This window comes from Mugil cephalus, chromosome 10 (genome assembly GCF_022458985.1).
Source record: "Mugil cephalus isolate CIBA_MC_2020 chromosome 10, CIBA_Mcephalus_1.1, whole genome shotgun sequence".
Lineage (NCBI taxonomy): Eukaryota > Metazoa > Chordata > Actinopteri > Mugiliformes > Mugilidae > Mugil > Mugil cephalus.
Genome location: NC_061779.1, coordinates 4,057,776 through 4,066,231, shown reverse-complemented (window position 1 = coordinate 4,066,231; position 8,456 = coordinate 4,057,776).

Below are 8,456 nucleotides of genomic sequence, written 5' to 3'. Positions count from 1 at the left end.
CATGCCAAAGCCTTCAAATAGCATTAACGATTGTTATCTCAAAATAGCTTAAATGCTGGCCCAAGAACTATTTATCACACAAAATACAGACACAAACACAGAGGTAAGAGAGCGGAGGTAGGGCTGTGTTGTTGTTTTTTTAAAGCAGTGACAAGAAAACACTTCACCGTGGGGCCAGATCAGCGGCCCACTGTGTGGCGAGCGGGGGGGGGGGGTTCACGCTCCTTTGCTGTGTGCAGGGTTGAACCTCCGGTGAACTCTTTGGCAGCGAAGGCAGAGCAGTGACTGATTGACGGACCCCACCTCTTGCAGCCCCAGACCGTCCCGAGCCGGGTTTGGTCGGTGGCTGCAGCACTTCTGCCTGCACCGGGGCTCACGTGTTAGAGTGACACCTGCTGGAGCGTCCAGAAAAATGACTGTTGAACTTTGGCACTAAACTGACTTTTTGAGGTCTTAGCACGTGTGGCAAGCGGAAGGTAAACAAGGGATTTTGAATTATTTTTGTTTTGCTGAAGCTGCTTGTGATCAGAAAAGAAGCTGATGCAAGGCCCTGGAAGGAAGAGTGCTCCGAATTCAGCCATAACATTAAAACCACAGACACACATAAATAACATTGGCCATAATGTAATATAATGTAATAATATAATGTTCTGATGTTTTTCTGTCGATGTCATTTAACCCTTTCATGCATTTATTATGAGAACCTTATGAGAACAAGATTTTTTCCCCTGTGTTTTTATTCCTCTTGAACCTTATAAAAAATTATGCAATTTAATTTTTTTTCTAGAACTTTAGAAAAAGTTACAAAATTGTCCACTCACGTGATTAATTACAAGATTCTCCTAAAATAAAATAAATATCCAGAAACTTTAACAATTCTATTCAATATGAGATGTTACTTGATGCCAGCATTTTTATTTTTTATTTCATTTTTATTTTTTTTTTTACCTTCAGTGGTGCCCTGCTATTTAAGTATTTACACAAACTTCCCGAGGTACTGTCGGCCATCTTGATTTTGAGCAAAAAAACATTTAACAAGACCAGATCACCCCATGGCAATGACACTACTAGATGGCAACAGCCTGACACATGATGAAAAACAGCACGAGGTCTCCAGATTCACTAAATCCCAAATCAAGTATCTGTGGGATGAGTCTCGGAGGCACAAGGAAGGTGTTCATAATGTTATGCCTGATAGGTGGCCCTAAGGCCTGAGGCCCAGATAACATTATATTCAACTAGCCACTTAAGATTTTTCCTGAGAGGGAAGAACTTGTTGGTCTGAAAATAGAAAAAAAAAAAGAGGTAATCTTTTACAGCTCAGGGCAGAGAACAGCTTCGCCAGAATGTGACGTCCTTCCCACAGCACGTCCTTATAATCAGGAAGCCGATAGCATGATGAATGTTATTTGAAATACAATGCCTCATGGCACAGTAACGTCCACTATGGCCTCCTCTCCGCTCCTCTCTCGTGTTCTAATGGTGGGTAATCACTTCAGCGCTGCAGTATGCTGTGGAACTAATGCAGAGTCCATTCAGGGCTCCAGGGTCACAAGTGGAACCGATGACATATTCTCACATGATCTCACAACAAGTGAGCTTTAAATTTGTTTTAGCGAAATCCAAACGTGTCCTCTTGCTCATGGACACGATGACTCACATGTTGGGAAGACAAAAGACAAAACTGATCTTTTAAATAGTCGTTATTATGGATTTATCGAAAAGCAACACGACTTAGTTTTTGGCAGAACAAACCATCAGAGTTGAATTAAATTGTACGCGGAGCTGCGCGCTATGCCGTGTGACAAAGAGCCCCTCAATTTGATTAAGATAAAGTTACAGAAACATGGCTTCACGGTAGCGATGCGCAAGAGGTCTTTTCCTGTTTTTCCAGAGCACCGATAGGATGCTTATCCTGCTTAGCGCGAGCAGCTGGACCCCTCTGCGGTCGAACTGTTGAGTCCTCGGTGATGATAAAACGCTCAATGTCCTGTCCAGATTGTTCAGGAATGTTGGAGAGGGGCTGCGTGATCCATATGCTCCTTTCCACATGGCGCAGGCATCTAGCCTCTTCAAATCACATCCAAACTAATGTGTTTCATTAGAGCTGGCTGTACACGATGCCTGTGGGGGATTAAGTCTATAAATCACAGCTGAGTTACACATCGAAATCAGCAGTCGGCTTGTGCGCAGATATTCCCCCTTAAATCTGAATCGACTGACTGCTGACGTGTCTAGCTGCACTGTTCTGCTGTTCACTGATCTGTTCCGTAGATGGGGGCAGAGGTATATGTTTATTTCTCTCTGATGACCAGAATACCCCCCCCCCACCCCCCCCCATCCCTCCATAGGGCTGTTTGTCCAGACTCATTATATAATAATGTACACCGATCAGACGTATCATTTGTAATATTGTGTAGGTCAGTAAAAAAGTTTAACTTGAATATAATGTTATCTGGGCCCCAGGCCATCTACACCGATCAGGCATAACATTATGACCACCTTCCTAATATTGTGCAGGTCTCCCTTGTTGCCTCCAAAACGGTTGTGAGTCATCAGAGAATGGACATGGGTCTTCTGAGGGTGTCCTGTGGCATCTGGCAACAGGATGTTGTTACCGGGGGCCTCTGGGTCCTATAAGTTGAGGGGAGGGGTCCTCTGTGGATCATCCCACAGATATTTGATCAGTTTGAGATCTAGTGAATTTGGAGGCCAGGTCAAACACTGTTTTTTTTGCTTTCGCATTTTTGTGTGCCTGTGGCAGGCTGCAGCCGTCAAGGGGTGTCATTGCTGTGGAGTGGGGGTGTCTGGTCTGGTCTAGGTGGGTGCTACATGTCTAAGTAACATCCACACAAATTAATACCAGGTCCAAAAGTTTCCCAGCAGAACACTGGACGGTCACAAGACGGTTTAAATATTATTTACTTCTCTTGTCAGTGGTTTTAATGTTGTGGCGGATCGGTGTGGCATATGTACAGAAGACTGAACTTCACTCGTGACCGTTAGGATATAAAAGCTGTGGATCAGAAAACAAAGCAAACCTTTGGAAAAAGTAGATGAGAAAACCACAGGAAGCTTCACAGGAGTTTCTTCACTTGCACTGGAGTTCAGGTTGAACATAAATCACTAATGCTGAGTGGTAATTGCAGGAGACAACAAGATTGCTAGCTGGTCCTAGAGGTAAAGGAAAGTTCTGCTTTTGTTTCTTGCAAAGCCAGACCAATCATCAAGTTGCCGATAATCCAGATATCTTTTTTTTTATTATTCCTTTTACTCTGCGTCACTTTCCAGGCAGCACATCTGGCTGGAAACAGAAGAAAAGAGGATCTTCTTCAGGAAATATTATCCATTCTTATCTTGGTTCCCAACACGCTCGAATTACCAGTTAAACACAATCATCTTGTAAAACTTTTACAGGGGGAAAAAAAACAGGGGAAAAAAAAAAACGTTTTGCATCACTTATGTCCCTTTTTAAGTTTATCTAGCCACCACTTCGTGGAAAGTTGCTGCTGTTTGTTCTGCACGTCTGTGCTCACAAACGGTGAAGCCCTGACAAGAAAGCCAGCAGCTTCTGGTAACGTGGCAAAAGATTGTGCATCATAAAGTCACCCACTGCTTCCATCCTTCACGCACACAGAAAGTGGACAGTAGACAGTTCTGCTGACCAGTCAGCCCCTTTGACCTTCCACTCTCAGACCTCGTTACCAGACCTGGGGAGGGCTTATTGTTTTACAGATGCTCATATATTTGTCTCGTCACTTTGGGAGGAATATGAACAGCTGCTGACACTAACGATACGATTTACTTCACCGATACTACAGAGTAACTTTGGGTAATATTCCAGCTTTGCCCTATAAAGAAACTTGGACTACGAAACATTTTATGGTATGTGCTGATACGTGAGATGTGAGGTACTGGAAAATGGGATTAATCCAGGAACATATCTGTGTTTATACTGGAGGTATTTTTTTGTAAATTGGCCACCAACTGAAAGAGCTAAGAATCGCGTCACACCTAAGCTATCGACGTTCCAGTTACAGAAGTCAGAAAACTAGACGACCGTGTTCTTCCCTTGTCCCAGTATATCTGGGTGGAAACTCAATGTGTTTAATATTTACCATTTTTTTAGAGAGCAGAGTGAAATTGAAGTTTTTAAAAAAAATCTTGATATTAACTAATATTATTGCTAAATTATTGCTAAATTTAGGCTGTAAATAGAAGATAACTCGAACCAACTCACGAGTTTTTCTTATTAGAATTATTTACAGTCATGAAATCTATAAGACCACATGAGGCAGAAATTTATAAAAAATATTCTATTGTTTAATTTCAATGTAGAACATAAAATACACTATTAATCACAGTTTGCCACATTGTTTTTAGCCGTTGTTAGCGCGACATGGACTTGTAGTTCCCATGTAACACGAAAAACTTAAATTGCACTTTAACAGCATTTCAACATATGTATATGTAAAAATACTGTCTGCAAGACTGATTTAATGCAACATAAACTAATCAGAAGTGCTAATAAACAGAATATTACTGGAGCTTCTAATTACACGTTTACACACAGGGCGGCCATCTTGGTAACTCAACTCGGGGGTAGTAAGGATTCTACGACTTTCTGAGCAGAAAATCCGACGTCAGGGGGCGTTCCAGTTGAAAATTACAACTCGGAACTCGAAAATTCCACCTTCTGAGTACAAATGGAACGCACCAATAGGGTTGCCAGTCGTTCGCAATGTACATTCACATCAAGTACAAATGTCAATGCAATCAAAACCAGTCACGCCGGTGTGTTGACGGAAATGGGGGGCTTTCAGGTGCTGCGTGGTGTATTTGCGCCTAGCAGCAGTGCTTTGCCAGAATATAGTCCTAAATCTGTATCCATCCTAGCCAATCCCTTAATTTTAATTGCATTGACATTTGTACTCAATGTGAAGTTACAGGCCACAACAAGTAATTTGGAAAATTCTTGAGTTTATTTATGTGAATGACTGGCTCATTGGCAATTCTATGCTACAATGGCTATGCTAAGCTAAAGCTAACTGGATTAGGACAATGTCTGGACTGAAAGGTTTTTTTTTTACACTTATCCAACTTTGGGGAGTACGGTGAGTCGCTAAATTTCACATAGTTGTGGCGCATCCTTTTAAATAAATGTTTTAAAATAGAGTATTTACTATGTACACTTTTAAGTATTCGATCCAAAGCGTCTAAAACACATGTTCACACCTGGTCTGGTTGAATGAACAATACCCCCCTGTGGTAAAGTGAACCCACAGAGAAGACTCTTCAATCTATTTCTGTCTTTTTCCCGGTGTCTCTCACTCTCTAAACATTTCTCTTTTTTTTAACACCAATCAGCCATCAAAGGATGAGACACTTACAGACTCCTAGCAACAGGAAGAGGGTCTGCCCACCCTCAGAGAGCTCCTGTTAATCTCCAGCCTCATCTCCCGCCGTTACGGCCGCGCTGACGTCAAAGGCCGGGCCTTGGTTATTGTTTCTCGAGGATTGAAGTGCCTCAGACACGAGGATTCACACCAGCGTCGCGCTTCCTGTCAGGGTCTAGAATAGCCGTCCTCTCTGGCAGCGGATCGTTGAAGTCACCTACGGTTCTGTGTGTGCTGAGAGGCCCGGCTTCGTGACAAGAAACCCGGCCTCCCGAGGGGGTGGGGGGGGTGGGGGGGTCCTGGCTGTAAATATCCCTGATGTTGTTGAGGTGGATGATGTGCTCCGTGGGGAGGGGATGCACAGTGCTGCGTATGTGTGCAGGTCGAGGAAGATCCATGTGACTCACAGCAAGTGGAAAGGCTTAGCTATTACGGGTCACATGCATCCTTTGCGTTGCTATGGGAAGGTAACAGTTATGTCACATCTTTGTTTTCATGCTGATGACATCTCCTTGCTTCATGTGTTTGTACTTAATAAACTTTTTTTCTCACTTCTCCAATTGTCTGTTTCTGTTATCTTCATCCCCCTCCACTCCGCAGTGTCATCTATCTTCTTTCTTTTAGAGGAAGAAACATTCCCTATTTTCTCCCGCCTCAGTGGTTGATTTCTGTCTAGTGTTGTTTGTGGAGGCTCAATGGAGCGTCGCTTACTGGCCCCTCGACAGATCCCAGACTACGCGCTGCAGCTGCGGCTACAGAACAGACTTCAGAGCTGGCACTGCATCGCTCCAAATTACTTGCTCTGCTTTCAGTGTTTAAATAATGGTCTTAGCGCGGAGTTAATGGCAGTAGTGGGAGGCCAAGTGATGGACGCGCCGTTGCCGGTGCACAGCGTTGGAGCTAGTGCGAGCTCGGGATGGCCGGGGTTCCCGGGTTAATAGGGATCGGCGAGTGATACGCAGCCTTAATGGAAATGAAGGCCGCTCGAGGGAGGACATTACTGTGATTCTTCCATGTGTGATGTTTTGAGGGAGTAAAAGCGGTCATTATTTCCTCCCATCACTTTCTTTTGTTGCAATCTTTGATGGGGGGGGGGGGGATTAGATGCAGCCAGCTAGTGTCCTTTTGTTAACGACGTTAGCTTACATGCAAAAAGGACAAAAAGCAGCGCGTTAATCAGAGACGTGCACGCTCCCGTCATTGTGCTCAGATTTTCTTCCTCCGATACGTGGCCTTCGCTCTAATTAATTGAGGGACGGGGAGCGACAAAGCTCGGACATTCCAGTTGCCGTACGACGACCGACTCCCTCGGTTTCATTATTTTCCCGACTTCCACGCCAGTGTTGCAATAACACATTGTTTCATTAGGGGAATATTCATGCACGGGGAATGCAGGCTCAGTTATTGATGCAGCTCATTGGGTTTTTTTTTTTTTTTTTTGTGAGGCACAATGGATTCTCTTGATTGATTGTGTTAGATGGCTGATGATGTGACACAGAGGAGCACCAGACGTGTAGCACCATGAGCTATAGTCGTAGATAACCCACCCCCACCCCCGCCCCCGCCCCACTGAGCGCGCATGTTGACACACGCACGCACACACATAAGCGTACTGTAAGAACATGTCTCTGTAATGAAGACAGCTCTGCGTCGGTAATGAACAACATCTAGTCCTCTATGGTGGGGAGATTGGCCCTTGCGCAGACAAAACAATTAATATTCATGCTTGGCTGGAAAGTGAGTAATAGCCACCATTCCTGCTCGAGCCCCAAAAGGCGTCGATGATAAAAGGGTTGGAGCGGCGGAGGAGTCTTCCATGGATTTTGGGAGACAGGCTGGTTGGATGTGGTTACCCCAGAACATGGATGAAGTCAATTTATGAACAGCAAGCTCAATGTCCTGTTTAGTTTTTTGTCCATTTTTTTTCCTTTTTTTTTGAGGCGGAGGGGGGTTGGTTGCAGCCACCTAACCAGGTTAGGTTAGAGCGGACTCTCTTGGCTTGTGACTCTGCAGCACCATAGCTTATTAACCAGAGAAGTGTTCTGCTCTCTGTGATAAGACTGTGTACCGTGTGTGTGTGTGTGTGTGTGTGGTGTAACTGTGTGACCACCAGCCAGGATGTGGGAGCTGGGGCTGAGCTAATACAGACAATGCTCCACACACATGCACGCTCACACGCATTCGCTCGCTCGAGACTAAGAGCTGGGTTTTTAAAGTCGGCACCATGCGGCAACACAGCTACACGGGGGCTCTCTTTTCAACATCCTCCACCCTCCTCCCGAAAGTCTTTCCTTTCCACCTTCCTCCCCTAGCCCATCTGGACACATCCATTTATTCATCCTTGTGTCTCAGCAGGCCAGTGTGGGGGGTCTCAGGCAAGCATGATGTTGGCATCCCCCTCATCCATGTGACTTCCTCCGCGCCTCCTTTTCCCCCTATCTTCCCGTTGCATGTGTGCCTGTGCATCACGCACGTTCGCCATCTGGGGAGCTTACCCGGCCGTGCACAAATCAATGGTCATGTATCAATGCTGATTTTACGAGGCACTTAACAATGAAAAACCAATAAGCTATGACATGGATAATCCAGTGGGGCATCACAGGCATTGCAACACAATTAGAGCAGCTCCGCTCCTCCTCTGTATGTTCTACAGGCGTGACTGCAGACTCGCAAAGCTCTATGAGACCGGCAACATTTCCAGGAAGGAAAAAAAAAAAAAGGATTTCTAGAACGGCTCGTATCCATTTTCAGGGTTTTAACTGATATTGAGTTGAAGTGATATGATGAATAAATGGAGTGACTTTGGCTCACCCCCGGAGCCTGAAGTGTATTAAACTCAGCCAGTGGGTGCGTAGGTGTTTATTTATTTTTTTATTTCCTTATTGTCACGTATCACTTTTCGCAGGCCGACGCGGCAGATATGCGGTTCATTCACCGCTAATATTATAAAACCCGATGATTGCATGATTGCGTGTGGGCTGGTGATATTGTTTGTGGATTTGCCCACTGCTTGCCTACCTGCCGATCAGAACGCCGGATTATTCATGGAGTGAAACAGCA